General features: G+C 38.9%; 1 protein-coding gene and 1 non-coding gene across 9 annotated transcripts in view; both read right to left on the bottom strand.

The window, feature by feature from the left end:
* Positions 1-27,713, bottom strand: part of MACROD2 (mono-ADP ribosylhydrolase 2) — an 853,971-nt gene that overhangs the window by 461,263 nt on the left and 364,995 nt on the right. The window lies entirely within an intron of this gene.
* Positions 4,420-4,609, bottom strand: LOC137472032 (U2 spliceosomal RNA). The gene has a single exon (XR_010997987.1). It is a non-coding gene; the product is annotated as a U2 spliceosomal RNA (small nuclear RNA).

The raw sequence follows: 27,713 nt of genomic DNA, 5'->3' as shown, positions 1-27,713 counted from the left end.
GAACACTTACATAGAAACACATACCTTTACAGTCAACGTTGTTATGTAAAAACCATTTTGCAATTAGTATAGTTTCAGGTTATAAAAGTAATTCAACAAAATATCGCACAGGATGACGGGACTAAGCATGGAAATCAATTTTGTTTAAACAGAGGTAGACATCAAGCCAATGATCTGCAATGGCCCAATGGAAAGCCAGAGTGCACTTCTCTGTTGTCCTAATGCACTGCTTTAAACATGAAAGAAAATCATGCATTTCTTCAGCATGAAGTCTCCCCTCAAAAAGGAACAAAGAAAACACCCAGCTTTCCAGCATGTACAGAGTAATTAAGCAACTCAAATCATGACCCCCCTGACAAATACCACCCTCCCCCAATCAGTCCTACCCATCTATGAAGATCACGGAGGGAAGCCCAACTTGAGAGTCATTGTGGGATGCCTGATCTACATTATATTCATATTAAATTGTTCAAGCCATAGCACAAATGAGACCTGTTAGGGCATAGTGCAGACACTACATTCCTGTATCATGTATCATGAGAGATGTCCTCAAATGAAAAAAGAACTGTGACATTGTTGCAGTCTAAGTTAAGAATACCAATAATAAAATACTAAACCTTTGAGTATTTTGAACGCAGAATTAAGTTATTTATTCAAAGTATCACACAACAGCAATATAAGCAACAGGCACAGGCACTTTACTTTTTTCATGTATGAATGAGTTTTGCTTGTAGATAACTCATGTCTTGCCATGTCATGACTGCAGAACGACAGCAGATACTTATCCATTCAGCCTTAATTAATTTACTCCCAAATGAATACTGCATTTAGAAGGAAATGTAATTTTATCCTGGAAAATCACTTCACACAAACAGGACAAACTGTTACCTCACCTGATTTGTATCTATTTTCTAATCACACAGAGACTTACTATAAAAGAATTCAAAATTTTTCTAAAAATATGCAGCTGCTATTGCACATAAATATTCCATCTTCCTCTCTGGATAAAATCTTTCTGAGGGAAATAGCAGACTTGCTTAAGGCTTGTTTTTCTTACATCTCACGTGGACATGCCTAAAACACTCATATCACTTTTCTATCAGACTTTACATCACCTATGTGGAAATATCTACAAGTTCAACAATGTTCTGCTGCTTGTGTTCTGCTGTTTTGGTGTCTTAATTATGTTACTTCACATAGCAGAATGAAGTTTGACATTAGTATTGAATCTCATAAATCATCACTTTAAGAAAATGCATTCCCTTGAGGAGAGGTAATACAGGTCATATGGGAGTCCCTGTTTTAGCTTCAAACCTTGTTAAATAATCTTAACTGTTTTCAGAAATTCAGTGATTGTGCCTTCTGAGGCACATAAGAAACAAGTTATATGTTATACCTTTTTTGTAATTCTTTTCTATTTTTGGTGGAAGTTTTTTAAAAATAATAATAGGAGTCAAAAATAAAAAATGAAATTAAATGTGAATTCAACATTAATTCAACAGTGCTGGCTCTGGAATAAAGGCATAATAATACAGTGTGTCAGATGAACAGTCAACATAGTGCCAGAGATATAGAGTCCCTAACATTTCCTTCTCCTTTTTAAATTTTCTTCCTCCTTTCAAAACATTTTACTAATGAAATGGCTGATGAGATAATACAAAAACCACACATAAACATGAAAAAACAGTTTTACAATGATATTCAGTGATTCAAGATGGCAGAAGCTTACAAAGACTTTACAAAAAATAAAGTTAATCATGTTGTAATAAATTCCACTAGAACTATTTTCTTAGAATGCACATTGTTGCTTTTGTAAGGGTGAAATCATGATCCCATTGTATCACTCTCTAAAGGGAACCAATCCATCTGGTCTGTTTATTTACTAATTAAAGTTAAGTTTTAAGTTGGGGCAGCAGAAATTTTGCACGTTCATGGCACAGATTCCACAGTAATGTGAGCTTTTGCTTTGAATCCGATAGGGATGCACACCGAGAGGGACTGCTATCAAACACTGTGATCGCAGCAGACATACTGAGGTCTTTTGCAAAGGCTCAGATATTTCTGTTTCGTCTTAAGAGAGATGCAAAAATGAGATGGTGGAAGAGTGCCTTTCTTTAAAAGGAGGAGGCGGCAGGGCACAATTCTTTAAGGAAATCTGTCCAACTCTTTCTGTTGTTCTTGCCAATTCTTTCAGTTTGTGCATTAAGGATGTGCCAACAAGCTCCTCTCCTAGGGTGCCCCAGGTCAGCTGAGGAGTGGCAACAGCAGTGGATGCTCAGCTTCGTAAATGAATTAACACTCTGCACTCCCTTTTCCATGTCTATCGATAAAGGGAAGGCTTGGCTACTGCCAACCACTCTACTTTTTCCCCAATGCACTATGAAAAGGATTTCTGCATGCTAAAAATCTGCACAGCAAAATGCAGATCTGTGTTTCTCCAAAGGCTGTCTCTGGAAGGCACAGTGCATTAGTACCTGTGACCTCACCCAGACCACCTGGGTTTGCGGCACAGAACCACTCAGAAGGAGGTGAGAAAAAAGGCAGATTGATGTCACTACTTTTTGGCTGAAAATGGGAAATCTGGGATCCTATTGCTACAGGCGAGTGGCACATGAATCCTTCTCTGCTCTGTTGTAGGAGATGCTCTCCAAAAGAACCAGCATGTGTGTGCTGATCTAGGGGTAATGAAGCCACTTCTTGAATGCTGGCCTGTGTCACAGGTTTAGGTAGCCTGTGAGGTCCTGAGCTGGCCTTACCTCACCTGGGTGCATACCATACACACTAAATTAATTTTGTCAGAGAGAGAAAAGAGAGAATCAATATTTACTCCAGGATCAAAATGCTTTTCGATTCAAGAACTCAGCTGTCTAGAAAAACGAGGAGCAATCATTCTGTTCCCATGACAAACAAAAGCTTCCTCGCCAGTAGACACTGGATATTGACAATAACCTGTGAGCATCATAGCATGCATAGTAATAAGATGGCATTTTGCTGCAGTGGATTTCTGTCTTACAGACTTCTGGGTTTGGATCTAAGCAGAAATATTAAAGAATCAAAATATAGTATTTTCCATTAAATAGTAACATTAAAATAGTTACAATCAACAAGCATTTCCACATCCCCCACATAAGCTTTATTTAACATATCCTAATTGAAATACTGAGGCTATGAATAGTGACCAGTAAATCACCAGTGATTCAAAATGCAAGGAACATGAAGTTTAGGGGGCTTTTTGAAACTATTATTTTACTGCAATTAAGTTGGTAGTGCACCAAGCTGCCACCAAAAATGTCACACCAAATTAACTTCCTTTTTATTAACCATGGCAGGCAAAATAATTTTAAAAAGTGAAGGTGTCTTGGTAATGAGACTTAACTCAAGGAAACTAATTTGCAATGACATGGGTTCCTCCATTCTGTATTACCTCACATATTTAATAAAACATGCTTGAAGGGTCAAATTCTTACATCATCTAAAAATTATTTTGATCTCTGTTTGAACTGTATGAATTTTATTTCTAATAGAAGACCTAATTTTCACCCTGTCATATCAACATGGCTTTTAGTGGCGTGGTTGTGTTTCAAAAGATGTCATGAGCCATGCTTGTGATCACCTTCTGCATTGCATGGACCTCAGCAGTGACTTTGTCACAGGCCTAATAAAACCAGCTCCTGTTAGCCACCCACTGACTGCAGCATGTATGAACAGTTCTGGACCTCCAGTTTACAAAATGGAATTTTTCTGGCATTTAATCAGTCAAAAACATTCAAGTGAAAACCAGCTCTCCATAGTTTTTGGCTTTTTTTCTATATTTTAAACACCTGCATTTAAAAAATAGCATTTCCTCAAAGATACCAATTACACCTATTTCTTTCCAATGCTCTTTAATCAAACCAAAGTAAATCCTGAATGTTGCATTTCACCACCATGCAGAGTGCTTCTATCTGTTGGACTCTGCAGTTATTTCTGATTGCTATTTATCTCATTTTCAGAAAAACACTTCCTGTAAGAGTGGTCAGTGAAAATAAACAGCACCAGTGATGCAAGAACTGGCTCTTCAGCAAGGACAAGGCCAAGTGTAGGCTTACTGTACCCAGCAGGTATAAGGTACCACCCAGTCCTGAGGATGATCTGATTTTATAATACTGAATATCACAAAATAGATATTAATACAGACTGAGAAGGCAGTGAAAACAAGATTAAAATAGAATCAGAAGTGCTATTTTATTTTATTTCAGTTTTTTTAAATTATTTTATTTTATATGGGGTTTTATGGAGGCTCAGGAACTTGCTGAGCTGAAAATTGGTGGGAATTAAGAGAACACTGTGGAGAGGCATAAGCTATGTTTGCTCTGTTCCTGCTCTTCCCTTTGCACTCTTTTATGGTCATTATGGGACTTGTTGCTTTTTTTTCTTTTTTCTTTTCACACCATTCTAGAAACACAGCAATAGCAGGCTTCACGCATGGAGAGGATGGCGTAAGCTCCTAGTACATTTCCCAGTCCCCAAACTCATTCAACATAAAATCCTCCAGCTGAGGACATAACAGATATTAAACTGATAAAAACATATGCTGCACTTGATCTTGGCCAAAAGGTCAAGAGGCAAACACGAATCAGCAGACTCAACGGTTTCTTGGTCTGACTCAGTGCGCACGCTGAGACTGAATCATCCCAAGATTTTAACACCGCGGTAACAACAATTATGCAGCTTTATCACTCAGATTTATTTCAAAAAGCTGCAGACAGACTACAGACCCCAAATAACTCACTTCAGGATCTCAATGAGCTCATGATTTTACACACACAGGAACTGTTTCAGGACAGGAACTTGGGAAAGTTAATGATGCCATGTTTAGCCTCACAAAATATTTCAGTCTTGATCTGATTCTTTCTTCTATGGCAAACTAAATAAAAAGAGAAAACACCTAGCCCTTCCCTCTGACCTCCAAGCTCCTGCGGTTTCAATGACCCCAGCTACAAATATTTAAGGAATCCTCTGTTTTCTGAATCATAAAAAAATTTTTTTAGAAACTCATCTCCCCTACAGAAACTATTTCACAAAATTCTAAAAAGTTGAGGGAATTTTTAATAAATAACTCATTAAAAACAGAACTACTGCAGTGAATTTTGTTAATCTTTGCTGGACTCATTAGAGCATCTTGCACACTAATTCAAAGACTAAGTATCAGTCTTGCTAAAGCACAATTACACAGTATCAAACTCCACCATAAATTAGGAGAGAAATTGTCCACACATGAAGAGCACTAAGTCAATACTGCTAAAGCATCAAAAGATCATTCCTGCGCAGGGAAACAAAAAAGGTCTTTTGAAGTTAATGAGTAATAACAAAAGATATTTTAGTAACTTGGAAAAAGACAACTATTTCTTTAAAATTATTTTCAAGAACACTTTGTAAACAAACTTGGAAACCTACCAATGATATTTTCAATCACTCATCATAATCACTAGTTGTTTGAAAGAATACAACAGCAGGTCACAAGGTGAAGGGAAAGGTATTGTCACAGTAATATAAATCTAGTATCCTGATGTTGGTGCTCCAAGCTGCACAAGCCAATCAGCCAGTTATAATGCAATTGTTTAACTTTCAATATAGAGTTTTCAGTGAATCGCTATGAGGCAATCCACTGGATTTTAATGAGTTAAAATATTTTAATAGCATAGCTTTGTTATTTTGTTTAATCACCTTTCCCTAAGGCTCTGAACAACATTTAAGCATGTGCTTAATTTGCTATTGAAGTCAACAGAACAAACAGTGAATACTGAAGTTCAGCATGTGCTTAATGAGATTTACTGAGTCAGAATGCGTAAAACCCAATGTGAGCAGAATCAAAGCCCCGAGGTATTAGCCAAGTCCACCCTGAGTTTCCCTAAAGATACAGGGCCTCCTAAAAGGTGAATGAAAATTTTATATTGTTATGACGTGTCTACTGCACACCCGTATGTCTGAAAAATTTACATAGCAAAACACATACCAGACTTTGTAGGTCTTTAAAATAGTAAAAGAAAAAACTTTGGATTTACCTTAAAATACTAACTGGAAGATTTTGTGGAATTTTGTTTGGTGTCAGTAGCTCCGCAATTCTTTTTGACGTGAAACAACTTCTGATTTGTCTCATGTTTCCTCCAAAAAGAAAATGCTCTATAATTTAGGTGTTTTGATTTGGGGCCGGTAGGAATGGAGGAATGCAGCTAACATACATATTTTATTTATCTGCTCCTCTGTGAAAAAGAAGGAACTTAATCCAATATTACTATCCCACTTTCTCAGTCACTCAGGCAAACGGTGTAATCCTCCCACACCTGCATATGAACATCTGCATTGTACCAGTTGATACTTTTTCTCAGACTGAATTAAATAAAATCACCTGCATGCCTTTAAGCCTCCTTCTTTACTGCCAAAGACTACCACTTCTTCCAAGAGCAGGCAAGTTCAGTTTAACAAACAGCAACACAATGAGCTTTGAATGCAGCATATAAAATATAAAAGTGTACTTTTCTGTTTTCTGTGACACTTAAATGGCCTAAGTGAACATTTGATTGCAAATAATAAATATTTTCTTGACAGTAAATATTAAAAAGGGGGCTTGATTCTAGGAGAAAAATTCTTCAGATTCCATACTCATAATAAATATTAAAATCTGACTTTTCCATATTTTAATTCTTTCTCTTTTAGCTTACATGGAGGATCTGGTTCTGGCATCAAATGTCACTGTGACTGTTTGGTGGTTTTTGCTCTACCCAGAAAAAATAACAGTTATTTGGAGAAATATTTAGCAATTTCCCTTAACAACATACAGTCACCAATCCTTTCTCTAATGTGCTGTCAAAATCAGCAAATCATTTAAAGAAAAAAAATTTTAACATTTAAATGTTGAACATAAATGTTACTTCAAAATGGCAGTCATCAGCATGGGAAGGAGTTAATCTTCCCCACTCTTTTTCTAAGAGTAAAAAAGGCAAGGAACAGCTGTCAGTCAGGTGATGAATACAAGCTGCCAGCCTTTTAAACAGCAGGTACAGCATTTGAGCTCTGAATTAATTAGCATTCAGAAAGTCTAAACACGGCTTGATAACTCCGCAAGATGATTTTTGTCCCTTCCTGCAAATTAATACTGCTATTAAGATGAGCAAGGGCACAATGCAGATCGTAATTGTACCCATTAAACAAAGTTTCACAAGTAATGAATTGGAGGCTCTTGCCAAGAATGCATCAAGTCAAATAAAGCCTAGCTGCAAATAACAGACGCACAGGAATCCATCTTCACTTTTTCATGGCATTCACAAAACCACATACAATATGGATTCCTGTGTAAATGCACGAAATGTTTTCTGCATATAAGGACAGGCTTCTCAAAAGTTCCTGTTTTTAAATGTTTAAATAGTGGCTTTGTCTCAGAAGCATTCAGGCTAATTTCATAGGAGAGCCACTTCTAACACAAATATATATATTGAAAGGGAGTTAACGAGGCCTCAGAGGTTATACTTATAATGTCTTAAAAAAGCAAGGCCTCCCTCCATCAATTACTGCTGCAGCACTGCATCAAAGTCTACACAATCCATGTGGAAAATCTTCCTCCTATATTTATCATTTCCTTTAAACAATGAGCATATTTTATAAAGCACAAAAAATGATTGATATCAGAATTTAATGATGTTTAATAAGTGGCCATCTGTCAACAGTCAAGGAGTAAAAAGGAAGCACATTATTATTTCCCAAAAGACTAGAAATATTGATGCTAATTAAAAGGCACATTATCATTATCTCAAAGCAATGTCTAAACACTAATCAGATTTCACATCCAGGGCAGGAGAAAGAGGGAGAACTACGGATATATCTGCTCCCCAAATGGGCCACTGGAGTTGACAGTCTCCAAACTGGTGTTATAATAGCATATGGATTGGAACTTGGCAAGTAGCTCAACTCTTTAGAAGAAACCTTTGGTACATTTTTACAAAGATTCATAGAAGAAAAGAACCGTGCTAAACACGGCCCTTCACTGTTTATTATTTCCAAATTTACAGCCACCTTATTTCAAAACAAAATAAAACCTGTGGTGCCCAAACACATGATTAAGTTCACCATACTAAACTGCAAAGTACTCAGTACTTTTAGCTGAGAAGTGGATCAATGTCACTTGTACATAAGGGACTTACATGGTCAAATAGCCAAAAACCTACACAAAAAGGAAAAAAAAAACCCATGCACGTGGTGTCTGAAGCACTTTAGACTCTTTGGGCCTCTAGGAAGACCCTGTATGGTTCAGGATTCCTCAGCTTCTCCTGCTGAGTGCTATGGAGGAGGAAGGTACATAAAGGTAGGTGGTTCAGTCTGCCACTCATGTTTGCCTGGAGCTCCGCCTTAAACATTAATAGGGAGTTTATTACCTTTTAAAACATAGGATTTATTGCTATTTTCATAATTCATCTTATCAGAACTTCTTTTAAGCAAGCAAACCTCTCTTAACCTCAAAACATATACTTCATATTCTAAGGTCATCAGGAGCCTATAACATATTTTTTGCCTCAGTATGTAAAAGCTGTTGAGACTCTTGGCATTTATTGCTTGCAGAGAGGCACAGTTATAGGCCACTAGCAAATGTTTCCCTGCCCTTGAGATATGAGAGATGTATGAGCAAGATATGACTGATCCCACCTCCCACATCATGGAAACTCTATGTACAGTCCCAGGTTTAGCAATATTGACTCTGAGCCAGGCCCAGCAGTTCACCAACTTCATGAGGTTTGGTCTTGTTAGAAGGAGAATACAGGAGAGTGATGCAGAATATTCCTGTGCTGAAGGTAAGCAAAGCATAAAGAAACACAAAGTAAAAGGCATACTAGGAACAGCTGGAATGAAAACAGGGATGAGAGAATCACACTGAAAGCATAAAAATGGCAAACTGAAAGTATCTCAGGCTGAAGAAAAGCACAATTACTACCCTGGCAGTCGAGGCCCAGGGGCATTAGTACCATACCTAATTGAGAGCAGCCATTTTCCCCATGGTATTTTTACTGGTTAACTTTTTCACCTATAATTGCCACTATCAAATTACCATCTCCACAGTGCAAAGCCATCTCTAGTCTTCCTCCTCAGGTCAAGGAACCCATTCATCACTGTCAAGTGAAGCATATTTCCATTTTTACTTGTCATTTTCAAACAATCACTTCACACAGGTGTGACCTCTGATCCTGACTTTCCTTCCAACACTCCCCTCGCTATACTCTGATAGTTCTCCCTTATCTCCTCCCTGAGAAATATTAAAAAATTTTAAAGGAGATGTTCCTGGTTTTGATTACCCTATTCCAATATAACTCCTTGATCTTCAGCATAAACACTTCAATCATTCTGGCATTTTCATTGACTCAAATTAAATGCAGAACCAGTAATTATTTCACAATCTCCTTGCCCTTTCATACACAAGTCTTCTGCCTTACACAATGATAAAGTATTACCTCCCAGACTCTTAAATGGTTCAGATACTTCAGATACATTTTGGATATGAATCTGGCATGAGGGGACTCTTAAGTAAACCTTGTGAGGCTTACCCGGTACTAATTGTGAGCAATTACAGTACTCTTCTCATGTTGAGCTCCAATGCTCAAACATGATGTGAGCCATATACCCATACAATAGTTCCACTGATTAACAGGTTCCTCGGGGTGATCATGAGCATGAAGTTCAAGATCCCCTGCATTTTGCAGCCTCTAAATGTAAATTCATCAAAGCTGAAGAAAAAAGGTAAATTCACAGTACCGTTTACATGAATTGGACTCTGGATATTTAGACAGACACACAAAAATGAAAAAACACCATCAGTATCCAGTTTTAATTATGTTATTTACTTCCATATTCGCTACATTTGTTTTAAACTGGCACCAAATTCTTTATTCTTGGTGCCTCCCAGATTTCCCTTCTGACTCTGTGCAATTGTTGTACATTGTATAGCTGTCAGAGCAGAAGTGGAATGTATGAAAAGCTGGATAATTGTAAGTTGGGGCATATGGCACTACAGAGAAATTAGGGGTTAGTAGGAAGAAGGGGGTTTTGTTTTGATTGTTTTCAAGAGTTTGGATACGACTAAAGATTTTTCCAATGGGCAAAGAAAATATCCCATGTTTACCCATTTCTCCACAATTTGAAAAGTTGCTTGCTTTCCCCCCTCCCTTCCTTTTTATTTGGGGGTTGTTGGATGGGGAGAGAAGAAGGGTAGAAGTTATGTTTAACATTAATTGATATTTACATGACAAATAATAGACCTTCTTTCTGGTTCATTTCTTGTGTTTTAAGAAAATATATTCTCAAAGAGCATGGATGACATTGAGATTTTCACCAAAAAAAAGGCACTGAAATGAGCTAGCTGCTGTGTAAACATGTCAGGCTTCATACCTCACATCCATTGAAATGACCAGCACAGTTCGCTCTTCTCAAAGGTATTGCTTTAAGCTGATTGCTGACTCAAGACAAGAACACAACCCTGGTCACAGTGAGTTTCTAAGTATTTTCTCTGCAGCTGCAGGGTATAGAGGGTTTTCTGTTTGTTTTGTTTTTTCCCCCCCCCTCCTTCATATGAAACCTCAGATTCTGGAGTACAGTTTGGCAGCACCAGGCTGAAATAACTGCCAGTTTCCTAGGGTACAGAATCTCTAATAACACAAAGCCCTGACTATCTACTTGCCCAATAAATAATCAAAATTTTGTACCACGACTGTCCTTAAAATATATGACTTCTTGCTTTTCTCTCTTGGTTGCAGCTAATCCTTTCTGTCAACAGGGTTTCGTCTGTAACAAGCCTGCCTGTGACGTTAGGTCCCAATACATCTCTCAACAAATCCCCTGTGCACGGCGTGGTTCACAAAGCACACAGGTTGCAAAAAGGACCACAGAGACAGAGGCTCTCTCCTCTAATGGGATCAGAAAGGCGGCGCTTTCCCATGCGAGACGCTCATCAAAGGCGAGGCCAGGAGAGACAGCACGCTGTCAGGGAAGTCCTGGCTCACATACTGCATTTCTGGTGCATAAGCAGAACAGAGCACTCGTGATATTTGTATTCCTGAAAGGCTTCTCTGTCAGGTTGAATTATTGGTCACACTGTCATGCTGGAAAGCTGATCCAGGTGATGTTTGCTTCATACTCAGCAATTTTGAACAGCGTTTTTCTAGCTTTAAGGGCTGGCATTGTACAACTCGCTCTTTAGGACTTGTTCTTCCTTTTTTCATCCCCTCTTCTGCCTCAGCTTCAATTTAACACTTCTTCATTTTGCCCAACATATCAAAAGAAAAAGCATAAGGTGGTAAAAACTGGATGCATCATTTTAACCACCAGCAACTTATCAGAGGCTCCCCTTGGTTTTGCAGAAGGGATAATGGGAATAAACTCCATAAGAGCCATTTATTCTACCCACTTCCCCAATGCCTAGCCCTCTACCCACAGTGGCCTGAGTTTAATGTGCAGCTGTGGAGGGGAGGAATGTGAAAGACACCCTGCTCTCCTGCTTCCTAAAGGAGAGGACATTACCTCTCCTGCAAAATGCTGTTAAATCACGTGGCTGCGTTTGCCCACTTTCTCATGGAAAGAGCTCCACTTTCATCTCCTTGACAAGGAAATTAAAATTGCCCTCAAATTCACTGTATAGACACTTAACACCTTGGGGGTTGTTTGTCCATCTTATCTGAGATTTTAACCGGTTCCCACAGTTCACTGTGCTTCTCTGAAATCTGCTGTCAAGGCAAGAGTTTCAATCCACTCAATGGTCCAAAGAACTGCTAAAGCTGGTCTTGATGGGTGTCAATCTGCTAATAACTGAGACACCACAACAGCCATTACATCAAAAATTGCAGAGACTCTAGTTTTGTCTTCCGAGATGTCTGAGAAAGTGTGCCTCTATCTGCATATGCACATTCTCAAGTAGAAAGAAAACATTTAACTGCAGGTACTTTGAAAAGGATATAGTCTGCTATTCAAAACTGTTTCTGTTCTTAGAGTGATTAGATGGGGCAGCAGAATGACTGAGCTCACCCAACTGACATGTCAGTTGACACACTACACAATTCTATATTCTTTCAGATTTAGCATCTCATATCACCTCAACAAATACTAATTATAACAACTATTTATCCTTAGTAATTTTTCAAGCAATTCTATTATTTACTTTTTACAATACTATTTATTATGTCTGATGCAGTTAGTTAATGCTACAACCAGCTGAAACACCCGACATATAATATATAAAATTTCACCTTGGGCACTCTGCTGAAGTGCTGGCATTGCCAAATCTCTACATCTGCACTTAAGTAAATACTGTTGCAGGCACTTTAGACAAATTTTCACACGCTAGTCTAGTAATGTTGTTTCCTACATACAAAATTCCCAAATTAACCAGAGGCATTCATTAATAATGTGCATTAATGGGCAGAAATTTCTTCACATGGACTCTATAAATCTTCAAATATTTGCAAGATAAATAGTTTGCTTTTGTGTAATAAGAAAAGACAAAATTTTGTGTTTGATGAAACACTTGGATGTAATTATTTTAGCAGTATATCAGCACTTCTACCAAGCACAGACGGGAATAAGTAAGAATTTATTTTATGCTCCCTTTGCTATGTTCATAGGAATATACATTTGCATTTATTGTATTATTGTAACTAAATTTGAGAACCAATCATCTGGAGAAAAAATGCAAAGAAGACCCACATTTCTGAATGGATGCTAATTATTTGGGTAAAAACAATTAGGCCACAGCCACCCTACCTACCTTGTAATGAGGTGAGATCCTAAGAAGAAAAAGGGAAAAAAAAAAAAGTAGTAAAAGAAAAAATAGGGCCATTTGAACAGATTTTCCCACCTGCTTTCAGCATGGCTGATCAATCAGCAGTCAGCTAAATAACTCAAAAAGTAAACAGGAAAAAGTTAACTCAGATTATTTACTCATTGAAAAAGAGCACAACAGTAGTGAAACCACACAGCTCTTCCTCTCATCCAAGTAGAGAAGCCAGCATGTGCTATTATTTCCGGGGTATACTTTTCTCCCTGAAAAATAACCCTGACTTACCTTATAATTGGGTTTATGTGTTTAAAGACAGTAATTGCAGCTGAATTCAGGCAAAAGTTTATCTTTTTTCAGCTAAATGTGAAAGCAAAAAGACCTACATAAAGCTACCTTATAAGTGAATCAGATCTGCTGGAAAAAAAACAATAGTACAAAAAGAAAAACTGCACAAATTCCTTATAACAGTCCTAAACTTTGGCTTTTCAAGGCATCTGGTCATCTAAGCAAGTCCCACTGGGACTACATGGCACATAAACAAATTAACATTTTGTTTAAACGTCAATCAACAAGACCTTTCCATTCAAACCCAGGTCAGCTGCACTGGCAGCTGTTAAAGTGGTGACATTCCTTGCTTACACAGATGCCTGGGAGTTGGTGGAATTCTCTTTGAAAATATCCTCCTAGAAACTTACAGTTTAAGCTTTTCAAAATCTATATCAAAAAATATTACAGTAAAATTTCTGGGGACAACCACAATTGTTTCCTCCATCCTCTTCTCATTCAGAACATTGGAGGTTAAAACCCCAAACTTTTCACTCCAAACAGCAACTAGTGCAATTTTCATACATTCCTCTGTACTACTCATCATCATTCCTGTAAAGTACTTCAGACACAGTTTTACAGGTAGTGACATCATGGAAACTCTCCAAGAAAGAAAGGAAAACACTGGCTTAAAATGCTGATCACCAGATCAGGGGAAGTTTGCAAAGAATTCTGCTGGATTACTCTTTTAAGTTGTTGGAATTTGCAGAAAGGTAGCACCTCATCACTGAGGCAGTGGAGAGTGATCCCAGGATGCCAGGCAGGTAACACCACATGAATCCAACAGAACAGCAGGGGCCATCGGAATGAATCACCAAAAACCTCTGCTGAAGGTGGTACATGCAAATACAGGCTGAAACAAGCTATGAGAACATACCTGGGAGGCACATGGAGAAAAGTGGTGGGGTGAAATGAGAAGGAAAAGTGTGGTGGTTTCAGCTGGAATCTGGCAGAAACACTAATTTTGTGTAGTGGTTTTGGTTCCCCAATTTGAGATTTTCCGGCTAACGCACTAATTAATGTGGTGGGTTCAGTGCTGGCCAAATGCCAGTGCACCCACTAGGATATATTTACACATTTCTTGCTGTGAGATAGGATTTTAGGAGGAAAGTAAAGCAGGCTCAAAACTTTAAAGGGGTATAAAGGAAAGTTCATTAACAGTAACTAAAAGAAAGAATAATAAGAATCAGAATAAAACCTTTAGAACACTTCTCCTCCCCCCATAAACTTTTATTTCCCACTAACAACGTGCAGAAGAAATTCAGTTTATCACTTCTAGAATAGTCTTCAGCACATTTAGGGAGAGGAGTCCCTCTTGTCAATTTATAGCTTGTGGCTAGAGCTGCAGCTGGGCTGGGCTGGGGGCAGTGGCATTTTCTTGGTCTTAACTTTAAGTTGTTGTCAAATTGTTTGGTAGTTTCAGTTTCTTCTAGTATGAATAAAGAACAATGAACTTTGCCAAAAACAGTCTCGATTTGTTATGAACTGCAAAGAGCTCACACACAAAGACACTCCTATTCTTCCTCTCTGCCATGTAAATATACATTATCATGTTGCAGGTGACGAGCAGTAAAGAATAACAAAATCTGGTCTACTTCACTGTGAGTGAACAAGTTGTGCACATAATCCACGTCCTAGATATTCTTCAGCACAATGTACAAGAATTTAAAAATGTGTTACCCATGACAGTTCTCCTAATACCTTTAATTAAAACACTACCAGAAGTTTTAATGAAAAAGCATTACTTCTTTTTTAATACACTAAACCCTCAAGCTCCAGTTATTTTACATTCTGGTAAAAAGGAAATGAATAATGAAGCCACATTTTGGGACTTAACATAATCATAAGATTCTCAGTTAAAGGGCAGGAAAGAGGCTTCATTTTTAAATTTCCTTTTAACAGATACAAGCTTTATGTTCCTTTATCATTACAAATACACTAATTTAAAATGTCACCCTTTTAAGCTCTGAGCATTTGTTAACAAGCTGCATCTTCCCTCTGCCCCACTACACATGACAAACACAGGGTCTCACGGATTGAAAAGAAACTAGTTAATTGTTGCCCTTATTGTGATTTCTGGCTGCCTTCTAACACCCTTCTGGATTTTGCTCTGAATGCAAAATGCTTAATATCATGAAGTTTTCCTGCTGATCAGCATGCTAACATGTGACTACTTACAACAAAGCTATTTACTGTTTGCAAACTCTCCCACTCCCTTCTGACAAAAGCATTTGATCATTTCCGGGCTGGGATACGGGGGCACAGAAGACGAAGGTCAATTGACTCCAAGAATTCCTGCACGCCCGTGTGAAAAGCCGGCAGGTCCACCCACTAAGGGCATTCAGCACTTGTTAGCATTTTATGGGGTTCAGGGCATCTCCCCGTGATTTCCGTAGCAGCTGCAGGAACGGTGGTTGCCCTGGCCTCCAGCTCTTCACTCTGGGAATGCGAATGTCAGCTGCTGCTGTCTGCCCAAGGTGATGATGGCACCAAGGTCCTCCATCAAGGAGAGGACGACGGCCATGCAATGCAACTATAACAGTTCTATCTCTTATCTTCACCCAACTCCCACCTCATGATTTCAGCAAATAAACCAGACATTGAGCTCCTTCATCACAAAAGCCTGATTCATGAAGCCACCAGCCTGATTCCTAGAGCCAGATCCTTTTCTGCAATCAAATAATCTTTTGAGCTCTGTGATCACATTATCAAAATCTAAATGATGGCAATCATATACAAAGGCGAAGACAGGCAAAACTGAGTATTTGTAACTCTCTGAGCTTCTTTTAATGCATAGCCTCTATGTGAAATGTTTCTGGGATTTGGAAACTGCAAAAATTTTAGTTGTTTGGATTCTTGCTTTGTTTCTGTAAACTAAAAAGCCAAATTGATATCCCACTATGAAGCAGCACATTGATGCCAACATCTGTATTACCCATTACAAGATCCACTTATCAAAACTCTGGTACCTAGAAGTAAAAGACAGAGCTAGCAGATTATCTTCTGTGACAACAGGGTGACAGCATACATATCTGCTACTAATTTCATAAAGTATTTGCTAACAGCAGAGAAAAATACTGTGTTAAGTTCCAGTTTCCTGATAAAGGTGCACTTACTACAGATCTGTCCCATCCAGTTCCATTCTTCCTGCAGAGCACAGCTCACCTCTGCTGAGCATCAGAAAACAGGAGCTTCCAGAGCCTCACTGTAACTTGGAACAACTTAGGCAGATGTTTTATAAGAAAAAAACCAGAACCACAGCCCCTTAAGTATTTTTAGACCCTTGCTCAAAGCATGAGGTCTACTTCCTAATAAAAACAGCAACAACAAGAAGCCACCAGGAACTCTGGGATAACATAGCACTGTTCTTAAAGGATTTAATGAATGTAGGCCTGAAAAATCATACCTTGGTCATACTGCAATGCAACTCCAAAGAGAGCTTGAGTATAACTGTGCCACATAATGACCCAGGTCATACTTGGAGAAACAAAACCCAATTTAAGATTTAGCAGATCAGAATAAATTTGGGATCTAACTACAGTTACGATGTAAGACAGAATATAAATTCCTTGCCACTGCCAATATATTTTGCCCAATCGCTCTGCCAGGTCATATCGACCTAGAAAAAGGAGTCTGCATATGTGTGCATATCTGAATGCATTATACATACACCTCTTGGAGAAGGAACAGCTATGCAAGATTGATGACTACGGACAGTATTTCTAATGGCCTTTTTAATTGGCACTATGATGATTATTGGGGCCTTTACAGAGCGCTGGGAGTGCTCATTACCACACAGCATGATGTCCCAGCACACTGTGTGGGTGACCGTTATTACTAAATAGTCATCAAAACATGAGATACTGATAAGATAAATTTTACACAAATCTACGAACCCCAGAAATTGAAGCCTACTACTGAGGCAGTTGGAAAATTCTGCTTTCTCCTTAATATATTATTTCAGCAGTGCCCATATGCTCCCAGAGAGCAGAAAAGGACTTGAGAAAGGTATTGAAAACAGGCTACGTGTGTAATAAGGATTAAATACCTCATGCAGTATTTCTTGCCTTTGCAGAAGTTTACATTTGCTCATGGCTACATACAGGATATTACAATTACACCTCAGACAAGAGCCAACCACATGGTTACTGCACACCTGCAATTGCTGGGAGAGAAGCAGGTGTGCTCAAAAATGGCCATCAAATATCTCAGCTACACTGGACCTGCACAACGCCCTGCTGCTGCCACTGCCACCTTTCCCCTGGGGAAATGCTGATGGGCTGCTCAGTGTCCAGCACCCAAGGCAGGGGTTGGCTGAGTTGCTGACAGCCACGGAACCACTGCTGCAGGTGTGTGGGGCCTGGTAAGAGGCAGCAACAGAGGACCTTGAGGACTTCTGCTTTCTCCCTTTGGGTTTATACATCTCTCACCCGGGAGTCCTGGCTGACAGCAAGTTGAATATCAATCAGCAGCGTTCCCTGTGCCAGCCATGTTCCAGGCACAGCATCACCAGCTGCTCAAGCAAAGTGATTGTCCCCTCTGTTCTGCACTGGTGCAGCCTCACCTTGTGTGCTGTGTGTGTGCAGTTTTAAGCATTGCAATATAGAAAAGGCATTAAGCTGTCAGAAGGCATCCAAAGGAGGGCCACAGGGACGGTGAAAGGCCTTGAAGGGAAGTTGTATGGAGGAGCGGCTGAGGGCACTTGGTCTGTACAGCTGGAGGAGACTGAAGGGAGACTTTATCACAGTCTACAGCTTCCTCTTATGAGGGGAAGAGGAGGGTCAGACACTGATCTCTTCTCTGTGGTGACCAGTGACAGGGCCTCAAGGAATGGCTTAATGTTGTCAGCACCAAGCCTGAGAGAGTTCAAGAAATGTTTGGACAATGCACTCAGGCACATAGATTCTTGGGGCTGTCCTGTGCGGGGCTGAGAGTTGGACTCAGTGATCCTTCTGAGTCCCTTCCAACTCAGAATATTCTGTGATTCTCTGGTTTCTTCACCTCTGCCCTTCCCAGCACAGTGTACAGCTTCCATGCCCACACAGCCCTCTCCAGCTCCTTCTGGACTACTGACACCAGTTACCCACTCCCTTTGTAGTTAGAGGGGTGTTTGCTGGCTCAGGGCTTCCAGAGCCCACAAATGTCTCCAATACACAAGAGAGAACCATTTAGCCATTTATAAATATTCTGTAAATAATCTTGGATAACACTAACACCATCTTACATTCTGTGAATGATTCAGGATTTTGTCGCACGCTGACAAAGAACTCATTCTCATTAGAATTCCGCAAAATCTTCTTACACAAATCTCCTGTCAGCTTCAATCCATTAAAAATAATAAAGGTATGCTCAAAAGTGGGGACCAAAGAAAATTTTGTTTAGACTTAAGAGATCCCATTTACTGTGATGTTAATCAGACAGCAACAACTCATGTCTTCCTTTGCCTTGACAACGGGATATAAGAGGATATTTGGCTGCTTTTCCATCACACCATGGGTCTGTAAAACACTGGTCACAATACAGCACAGATTCAGCCCTGCCTGCAGGTCACAAGGAAGGACCAGTGGAGTTCCCAGGCAAGAAGTACGCCCAAAGTATTATCCATTGTGCTGAGCATCCCTCCTGTATACCTTTGAAATACCCTCTTCAAGTCCAGAACCTGAAACTCTCCAGTGCAGGAGAAAAGCTTAGATCATCTTTTGCCTGATTTGGCTTTTTGTTGTCTTCCTTTTTCATTCCCATTCTGAAAGAAATAGAGGCTTTGCTGCAGCTGAAATGGCTCTCTATCCTAACTGGAAGAAGACAGATAATAGATATGATGTGCAGCGAAATATAAGCTCCATGACAAGATGGGAGTAGCTGCCAAAAGTATTTTCCTTGAAAAAGAAGAAGAAAAATCTACTCTCCTGATGAGTTCAGGACTGTTTCCTCAAGTGGGCCCATACAGCTAAAGCCAGCCAGAGACCAATTTGGGACCAGGCATTATTGCACACCCAAAACAGGTGTGTGGAACACAGGTGCATATAGACAAGACTGGGGAGTTGCTCTTAGTTGGAAGCTTTCTGTTAAAAACCCACACCTTCTACCTTCCCAATTGTATCTCCAGCTGATTTGAACCAAATGATATATCACAAGAATTTATTTTTACATTGCATTTTGTGAGCTAAAACACGCAATATTATGGAAAAAAAACAAGCCGACCAAACGTTTGTCAGAAAGCTGGGCTTTCTCAGCCATGACAGTAATGCTGGAGTAAACTGGCTTTGAAAGATTTCTGAGTCTTGTAGTTTTGAGTGAGGATTTTATGAACCAGTTTTAAATGCATTTGGATCATTAAGAATTAGTTTTAGTTGCAGTTCCCTAGAAAAGAAACTAGTGTAAATCAATCTTATTTTAAATACACATGAACAACTTAAAATTGCATCATATGCCATTGCTAACATGTAATAGCTTCCAATTCCAAAGTAGATTTAAGTGTTGCTACAGAGCTGAAGATATCATTTGGAAACAGATGTTAAAGTGTCATGAAAAGCAACTCTCTTACTGAATAAATGAACTTCTTTACAGCACTTAAAAAAAATTAGACAGGTTAAATAATAGATGCCCTATTCAACATTTTTAGATGGTGTAAATAGCCACCTTTATGAATCACAAATCATAACAAATTGCCATGTTTCTGGAAATGGCTATTAATCTCTTTGAAACCTTGAGCTCATGATGCACAGCAAGCTTGCCCAATAAAAACTAATGGGAAAAAAAGAAAAAGAAAATCAGAAAAACTGACACACATGTCACATTTCTAAGAACAACCAAACTGGTGAATCACAAATGCCAGCCTTTGTCCCAAGAGCACTGCTTCTACAGAAAAACAAACAAAGAAAAAGCCAGACCAAAAAACCCCCCAAAATATCTCTGTTTTGAACTGCTTTAAATTTTTCTAGATTCTTTTTAAACGTCAAAATTCATCTATTTTGGTATTCTAAAGAAATAAGGGTAATAACACTCTAACTGTGGTTAAACCAATCTTTAATTCAAGTTTGACTTAATGAGGAGTTTGTAAAAATACTGTGACACAAATAAACTCAGAATGTTCTCTTCCTTGGCCTCCTGTAGACAGAAAATGGTATTTTCAAAATCCATTGACATGACTCAATTTTTTTTGCCTCTAGAATATTTATGGTTTCACACATATCTGACACATCATTTTTGCTACCCTCTTGTTAACTTTTCAAATCATTAGCAGCATTTCAGTGTACAGAGGAGAATGCTAAATTTAAGAGTCGATTTCAGTTTTTAAGCCCCAGGGCAGAAAAGGTTGAGCACATCACAGAGAAAATGTATTTTACTTCCATCTTGGATTGCCTGTGCTCTCATTACACTACCTCATCACCCCTTAAGCTGCTGTGTGAAGTGGAGGTCTATTAAGCTCTGAAGGGAGCTCATTCTTCTGTTCTATAAGCTAAAGAAAGACATTTCTGGAGTGATGAGAACTGCTTGAGCTGGATGCAGAAGATACTTGAAAATGCCTCGTGGGGTTCCAGCCGTACGAGCCAAAGCATAATAGCGCTGAATTGGGGGTGTGGCACAGCAGATATTTATAACTGCTGGTGGACAAAGCTTTTATTGCCTTTAGAAACACTAAGATGAAAGGGGAAAACAATTCTACAGTGAGGGGGGATGGGTGAATGCACACAATAGGGTTTTTATATATTACCCAGACAGGCTTCTGTTGCTGTGGGACTTTTCTCATTCATTGAGCTAAGAGGATAATTTTGCGGTGTGTCAGCAGATCAAGTGAAGGACGGAACTGCAGCGAGCAGGCCCGTTGCTTCATGCACACCTTGACAAGTGGCTAATTGCAGCCGTGGGCTGTTTTGAAATTCTGCGCATTCATATGTCAGCTACAGAAATCACAAGTGAAATCTGGCAGAACAGGAGAAAGGAAAAGCACGGCAGGGCAACAGAGGGAGAGGAGGGTTCATTACACACAGTGTAAAAACAAGACGACTTGGAAGAAGAGCACCAATGTGTAACTGGTGCCACTCACATGAGGTGCTGAGGAGCATTTGGTATAGAAAGCAAAAATCAACAGGAAAATTAAAGTGAACATATATCTTTTCTTTTTCCATTGTTTCTAAAGCTACAGATTTTGCTCCAAGGAAACAAACCCCAAACAAATCCAACTAGAACAAACCCCGTGTATCAAACCAACCAATTTGCTTCCCACTCCCATCTCTCTTTCCCTTTTCCAAAACCAGCCACTCTAGAATGAATGTAAAAAACCCATCAGTTCAGTTACCTGAAGACATGAACAAAGGAAGAAGCTTTGGACATGATTAAACAAGAATAATAATAATAATAACAACAACCATTCTCATCATCATGATGATCATCCCATTCTTTAATGGCTGAAGATTAGGGGATTGATACATTACAAGAGGGGCAGTGAAAGAAAGCTGCCAAAAATATTTCAATTTTTTTTCAAAAGATACACTTGATACACCCTGCTTTTCAAAATCCTGGCTTCTCCTCAGAAGAAATAAATTCAATTTAAGAGGGAAGAAAGGTACAATTTTCTCCAACTGAAAAAGGCAAATCAATACTTCATAAGTATGGTATGCGTTAAGATAATTAATTTTCCACAATATGCTCAAATCTCAGCAGTGAAAACAGTGTAAGACTAAATTAATGACTAAATATTCTGCATACTCAGAGCACGAAAACACTTTCATTCTTGTTAAATAGATTAAATGGAAATGGTTTCTATGGCTGTCAAACTGCAGCAAGTCTGAGCACCTTGAATTCTGAACCCTATGGATAGTACCATAATTGTCTTTTCTTAACCATTTGTTAGAAGCTTCATATTGTATCAAAAACCTTTTTGAAGGGAATGGCAACCTTTAACGGTCTCATTCATTCAGGCTGTGCCTCATTTCCATTATTCCCAAAGCTCATGTAGATTTTATTCATCTAATTCTTCGCAAGGTCATATTTTTCTCTGTCATTTTACTTGTTACATCCCAAGCTTCAAGATCAGCAAACACAGCCTTAAATGCACTTCACCCTCACTCTAAGAAAAAAAAAAAAAAAAAAGAAAAAAAAATCCTTTAGAAAAGGCGATTTTGACATTGGCTGCCTGCAGCTTGACTCCCTACAGCTTCGCAGTGAGATCAAGAATAATACTTCACTTTATAATGCTCACCTCGAGATTGCATCAGTAATGAAACACTCCAAGCAGGGATCAGTTAGAACAGCAAATGGCTTTAACATTCCCAGGGAGCAAAGGAATTGAAACATACCACACTTCACATTTGCAGAACAAAGAGGGGACTAAAAAATGCAGAAATAAAAACAACAACATCCTTTATGGTGGAATGTCTTGAAAGAGAATGTGTATGGCTGGAGGAGCTGCTGTGCTGCATAAGGCACTAAGGTTTTGTTAACCACAGCTTAAAATCTACACTAAGTGCAAAATAAATTCCCTCATATTTTCTCTTGAGGATGTCAGCCTATTTCCACATTTTCATAAAAGCAAAGACGGGACCAAAAAGCCTTCCGGAAGGAAAGCATTGCACTGCAATGATTTCTTGTAGATTATTTGTAAATTTGTTCCTAAACTTCTAACACAGTACACAGGCATACATAGGGTGTTCAAAAATATATGGAGCAAATGCACAAGCAGAAACAATAAAATAAAATCCAGTTATAAAATCTGCCCCCCTCTGAGTGGGATTTCACAGGATCTCAACTGGAGGAAAGAAGGCAACAAAAGCGGATCTGTGGGTGTTCACACTGCACACAAGAATGTATGCAGGCATATCTCACTGTTTGATATACAAGTTATTTCACTGGGAATTTCACATCTTCTGACATGTCACCCTCACAGGCTAAGAATCTGATCTAATTTTGATCACTTCTGATAAGGTATTTTTATATAGCAATGCAAGGACAGAATCCAGTACCAGCCTTGCACCATTGCAGAGCAGGGAGAAATTGTTACCTGCACATTTTCTGAGGCCAAGTTCTCCCTAATGGACACAGGATTTCTACCCTTGTTTGAATCAAAGCAGAAACAGCAATTTGATTCTCATTTTTCCAAATTTTCTAAGTGCAACTTTATCCTGAAGGGTGAAAAGTTGAAGATAGCTCCTCCTAGCTTGATATCTCCTGCACATGCCTCCAGAATTTAGTCTGAGGCCAGAAAAGGAGATGATATGTAGCTGGTTAGAATGGACAAAGCCTGACTCTATCACTCTTGGAAGAATACCCAGCTACAGACAAATATTTTTCATTGTGCACATGACATTGAATCTGAGCCACTGAGACAAATGTAATGCAAAAGCTTCACTTCTACGAATACATCCTCTACATTCACTGATCAGAGCATGAGTATGTCTCTGAAAGAAGAAGGCTTAGGACTGTGCTTTCTCATGCAGGGAATTGTTACTAGGCTAAAACAGGGCTGCAGGGATGATAGCCCAGATGTACAGAACAAGTGCTCACCGGGATGAGGCCTAAGAAGATCATAAAAGGCTGCTGGTGACTCCAGCTAGTGAAGTCACTCCTCCAGCTCAGAGGCTTTGGCACTGTCGGTCTTGCACTCAGTCCTTGCTGAATATGTATCTCGTTAGATGTTAAAGCTCCCATGTGTGTTTTAAGCCTACTTAAGAAGAAAACTGTAGTACTAAGGGTTTGGAGGGGGGGGTTATGTAACAGTAGCCCTGAGAAATAAAACCAACAACGCATTTTTTCAGAAGCCATGAGTCTGAAGTAATTAAAAGAAATCGCTAAACCCTGAAAAAACTCTGCACCTTATTTCTTGATTTTGGTATTTGCAGACTTAAGCTAATGCAAGTGCCACTATACACTGTCAGACACTCAGATCTGTCAGTATTCTTAAAAGGCATATAAATACTTTAGATTAATGCATAATGATTTAATACAGATAAATTTTCTGTATTTCATATATCTGTTTTGTAGTTATAGTAGATATTTTGCCATATGCTAATTTTCAGACAAGACTGTATATTAGGAGGAGGCAAAGTTTTCCATTAAAGAACATAACTCCAAACCCTAGTAAAAATACTTTTAGAAAATCCACAAGAATTTTAGTTCAAGGCTTTCCTATTATACTAATAAATGTATTCATATCCACTCTGTATGAAGCAACATTATCTATTGCATACCTTCTTCCAGAGGAGCACTTGAATATTTGTGGACAAGTACAACATATCATAAATTTTCCTGTAACTAACGTTAAAAATGAAAAAAAAAACTGCTTTGTATTAAAGAATTACCCATTGCCAACCAATGAATTTGAAAGAAAAACATCAAAATCACTTAAACTGGATCTTGACTGGTATGCTTCAGTTGAATTTTGTCCCAGGGTTAATGTCCACCATCTCTAGATTATTTAGAAGTGATGAAGAGCTATGTTTCTATTCCCATCATTGTACACAACTAACAAAAATTTTTCAGTCTATTGAATATAGTATGCCAGGCTCCCAGATGACTGGTTTGGAGCTGGTGAAAACAAAATTCTGGTCAAGGAATTTAAATTTCTTCACAGGCATCTTGGGAATTTCATTTCCAGATCAAAAGTGAACTTTAGCATAACAAAATCTATCAGTTCCTATCCTGGAACATAGCTGAATCACACCAGCACCATTTCAGAGTTAAAACTCAGCTTCCTACAACTCAGATATGGTATCATTTCAGAAGAAGGAAAAAGTAGAGAAAGCTCAGAATTGTACAAAAGAATGATTACAACTAACAAAAGTAATGTCTTAAAATGACAGAGCTGTGTACTACAGTCTCAAAATCCAAAGCATCACATGTCACCTGACAAGGGTGAGGAGCACCCTCACACAGAGCCCCCAGCTCGTGAAATGATCCGTACTGTTGTGCAACGCCAGAAAACAGGACGGGATAAACAGCAGCCCTGGAGAGCTGAGCTGGGATGTCAGCTACCAGGGACTTCAGTGGGAGACATCAGTCTTTCCAAAACTCTGGGTGTTAGTGGAGTATTCCCATCACATCAGAAAGTCTTCTGAGGGGATTTGGAAGGGACAAACCTGCTGTGCGAGGAGATCAGCTCTGGGGCTGAGCAGGGAAGCAGTCTGAGTTGACTGACTCAGCTTGGAGGTGTAAAGGGCTGGGAAGAGGGACCACTCAAGCAGTAGGAGCCTGAACTGAGACATTCGAGGGTACAGATGAAGATCAGGAACTGCAGCAAGTGATTCTCAAGGAAGCAGATTAAGAAAAGCCACAGCCCTCAGTCAACCTCTGTGGGCAGAGCCCAATAAATTGTACCATGATCCATGGGGAGTTGTGACAGTTATTGCTGGGAAAAGTGTCACTGTAACTTTCTAAGAGGGCTCTGTCTGGTCTCTGGGTTTATCCTGGTTAGCCAAAGGGATTATTTTACCACTCCAAACAGTCCTCATTCATAGAATTAATTCCTGATTTTTAGGAGGGTCAGGTGACTGAGTAGGGAAGGTTATCTCTGGGGTGGGAAGTAACAAGTTGGGACCACTTAACCAGGCTTCAGAGACTCCTACACAGCAGAGGCATCAACACACAAAACCACTGTCACTTCACCACGCTGAAGGATAATATTCACTTACAACTGGAAATATTTACTGATAAGGACTGGGTACCCTTGATTATTCAGATTCTAAAATGAATATTTTTGGACCGTTGGAGTTTTTGCTCAATATACCACCTTTTACTCTGATTTTCAGAAAGAAAAATTATAAACAAAGTTTCTGAAGAACTCTCAGAATTCACTGAATCACTGGAAGGAATATTTTTAAGATTAATTTTTAAAAAGGGCACAGAATTTGAACTGAGAATTTGGGTTGCAGTTATCCTCTTGAAACTCAATTCCATTGGCATCCTGCCTCAAAGATGAGCAAATCACAACACAATTCTGTGACTGAAACCCGTCTGCCATCAGTCCACACAACTGCCTTATACTTCACATGGACCTGCTCATCTTGTCAAGTGAAGAATCTCATAATCAGTTTTAGCACCCCGGAACCCTTCCAGTTCTCAAAGTAATATTCCAAACAGCTCAAGTAGAGCACAGTAACAGAGAGCTCGGCAGCCAACCCACTGTAATGCTATGAAAGAGCAGAACTTTGGATGATAGAGGCCATACGTTTATAAAATCCTTTTGAGGCCATCCATACCATAATATGAAACTCAAATGACTACTTGTCCCACCTGTTTCTTACAGGTTTGGTTTTTTCAAGGAAGATCTGGGAAGAAACAAAAGGACAGGCAATTACCTCACACTTTAAATCTGTATGTTAAAAAAATATATTGTGTATTCCTTTAGTCTACACAACATCCTACAGTATGGGCTGGAAATAAATACAAGCAGCTCTCAAATCCTGCTTTACCTGTGTGCTATACATGTCCAGAAGCACAAAGGTGTCCTTGGAGTAGAGATACACCTGATTTCCTCCTAACCAATCCCACAAACAGCATCAGAAGAAGGAAACCATAGCCTATAATTATGCTGTGCAAGCCACATTTTTCCACTGTTTAAGGGAAAATCTTCTGGGTAATAAATGCTAACTGACTGGAATCTGATATACCTATTATTAAATGTATGCATTTCTAATACCTTATAATAATTAATAATTACTCATATAATTTTAATACAGTCTGTAAATTAAATTGGCATCAAATACATGCAAAGAACAACTTGTCCACAGGCTTGGGAGAACCTGCACCTAGGAAAACTGCTAAGTACCTGCTTTCAATGCTTCTGATACTTATTAAATCAGCCTATACTACATTTTTTTAATTGATGTTCAAAATCATTATGGCAAAAGTCCTAAAGGCACCTGTTAGTTGAAGAGTAAGGGCAGAGCAAAATGTTGAGTTCAAATTGCGAAAGAACTGTTAATCTTGAGTATAAATACAATCATATCAAAATTAGATTGCTGAAACAGGGCATTGCTTGCTCCTGATGATGTTAAGGAATCCATAAATCATATCTTAGCGGAGGAGATGGAGTACAGAAGAGAAAGACCTGAAACTCTGCAGAACTGAAAAGAAGCAGTACTGTTTTAACACGTTATCTTCCACATCTGGAACCCAGCAAGAGGAGTTTAAGGAACAGATTAGGAATTCATGATTCTAGTATTTCAGCATAACAACAAGCTACATCATCTGGCTAAAGAATGCCTCATTTAGGGAAAGCTTACACATTTGCTGCTAACAATAATTTCTGAACATATCTTGTAAAGCCCCTTCAAACTTTCATCTTAAAGGAAGTTTAGCACCAAATACTTCAGATATTTTTCTAGAAAATAAGCTCACAGCTCTCAGGCAGAGGAAGATAAAGACTTGGGAGTTGGAGTTTTGTGAAGGGTGGTTGTTTTTTGTTGTTTTTTTCTTTTTTTTTTTTTGTTTCCTTTTATTTTTCTTTTAAAAATAAAGCCACAAAGCAGCGTCAAAGTATGTCCAGATGATGAATACTCTGGCCTTCATGTCTTACTCAGGTTCCTCTGTAGCTCACCCCTTCCAGCTCTGCATGCTGCAGAGAGAAATGGATTTTCCAGCTCCATTTCTTTGGACAGTGACT

The sequence above is a fragment of the Anomalospiza imberbis genome, chromosome 3 (assembly GCF_031753505.1).
Source record: "Anomalospiza imberbis isolate Cuckoo-Finch-1a 21T00152 chromosome 3, ASM3175350v1, whole genome shotgun sequence".
Lineage (NCBI taxonomy): Eukaryota > Metazoa > Chordata > Aves > Passeriformes > Viduidae > Anomalospiza > Anomalospiza imberbis.
This window is presented reverse-complemented; position numbering and strand designations above follow the sequence as displayed.